Source organism: Microtus ochrogaster, chromosome 7, assembly GCF_000317375.1.
Source record: "Microtus ochrogaster isolate Prairie Vole_2 chromosome 7, MicOch1.0, whole genome shotgun sequence".
Taxonomy (NCBI): domain Eukaryota; kingdom Metazoa; phylum Chordata; class Mammalia; order Rodentia; family Cricetidae; genus Microtus; species Microtus ochrogaster.
Window position 1 is genome coordinate 4,437,120 of NC_022014.1, and position 2,143 is coordinate 4,439,262.

Genomic DNA, 2,143 nt, shown 5'->3' on the forward strand with positions numbered 1-2,143 from the left:
TTTCTCTGTAGCTTTGGAGCCTGTCCTAGCACTAGCTCTTGAAGACCAGGCTGGCCTCGAACTCACAGAGATCCACCTGCCTCTGCCTCCTGAGTGCTGGGATTAAAGGCGTGCGCCACCACCGCCCGGCCCTAGGTTATTCATTTTGTGAATAACTGGAGCATAAAATTGGGGCCTTGCCTGTACTTGACCCGTGCTCTCCAATAATCTGTTCCACAGCCTTTTTGTTTTCTAAGCATTTTACTTTGAGACAGGTTTCACTAAGTTCAGGCAGTCCTTGAACTTGTGACCTTTTGGACTCAGTCTCTTGAGTATTCAGAATACAGCCCAGTGACACCCAGTCTAACAAGTTTAAAAAGCAATCAAGCCCAGTGGACCCACAGAGCACCCTGGTGGGTTTGTGCAGGGACCAGTGTTGACCTTTCTGTTCTTCATTTTTAAGACAAGGTCTTGCTATGTAGCCCTAATTTATATGGAACTTCGCAGCCCACCTAGGCTGTCCTCAAATTCTTGGTCCTCCTGCCTCGGTCTCCTGATTCTTGGGATTATAGGAACAAGCCACTACGTTCAGCTACTTGTGATTAGCTTTTGGGGTGAAGGGATTAGTTTTAGAAGACTTGGATGAGCCAAAGCCAGCAGGCACGGGACGAATTCCTGTGGACTCCATGAATGCTTCCTTCAGACTAGGGCACCGCCCCTTTGCTGACACGCCCATGCCCATGCTCCGTTCAGGACGTTCAGTGAAATCTCAATGAAGCTGGGCGATGGTGGCACACACCTTTAATCCCAGCACTTGGGAGGCAGAGGCAGGCGGATCTCTGTGAGTTCGAGACCAGCCTGGTCTACAGAGTTAGTTCCAGGACAGGCTCCAAAGCCACAGAGAAACCCTGTCTCGAAAAAACAAAAACAAAAAAACAATGAAATCTCAATGAAATGGGAAGCATGGTCACTGTCTTCCCTCTCTGGAGCCTTAGTTCCTGAGGTCTGAGGGAACAGAGTCTACCAGGTGGTGTCAGGATCTCAGATGACAACTCCTCTTTTTTAGACAACTGAGTAGCCTCTTTTTAAAAATCTGTTGTTATTATTTGTGTATTGCCTGCATATATGTTTATGCTACAAGTGCAGGACACTTGGAGTCCAGAAAAGGGTGTCAGATCTCTTAGGAATACCCCTATGAAGGTGCTGGGGATTGAACCTGGATCCTCTGGAAGAGTGGCTAATGCTCTTAACCCTAGAGCTATTGCTTCCCCAGCTCTGTCTTTAAAAAAAAAAAAAGTTTGAGGACATAGTGAGAGCCTCAACAAACAAGCAAAGCATATATAACATCTTTATTAGTTAGCTGAGGATTTCATACAATGTAGTTTGATCATACTCATCCCCCACACATCTCCCTGTGCTTCTCAAATCCACTTTGGGACAGTTGCTATACCCCTCTATTACAGAACCTGAGTGGGTTTTGACAAATCCAATTTCTCTCTCATCTTGCAGATACACAGGGCACCAGGGTGGGCTACAGAGGAACAAATCCTGTTTCCTAAGTGCATTCAGGGATCCAGACCTCTGCCTCAGTCTGGGAGCACCCACTTAAATGAATCCAGGGGCCTCATAGACAGTATATGCTCTTCCGATGTGCGGGGTGAAGGAGAGAACGGCTCTGCTCCTTCCACTCAGAACAATGGCACTCATTTAAGGATGACTACAGTCTTTGAATCATCAAACACTCAAGTCTGTCTAAAAATACACCTTCTGGATTGTTTTGTTTGTTTCGTTTGTTTGTTTTGAGACAGGGTTTCTCTGTGTAGTCCTAGCTGTCCTGGAACTCACGCTGTACACCAGGCTGGCCTCGAACTCAGAGATCTGCCTGCCTCTCGAATACTGGGATAAAGGCTTGCGCCATAGCCCTGCGTGTCTTCAGCTTTTCTGTCTCAGTGTTCATCGACACTGCTAGGTAGAGTAATCATTGTGAACCTGCACTATGGTTCTGACCCTATCTCCCAAGTCAAGACAGGTGCAGCTGAGGCTGGAGACCCCCTGAACCGGAACCCTCGAAGCTGGGAACCCTGTAAAGCTGCAGTTAAGTGGGGAATGGGATCAGGAAGGGACTTCCTGTTGTCCCTAATCCCAGCCTCCACCGGGCTTCCCG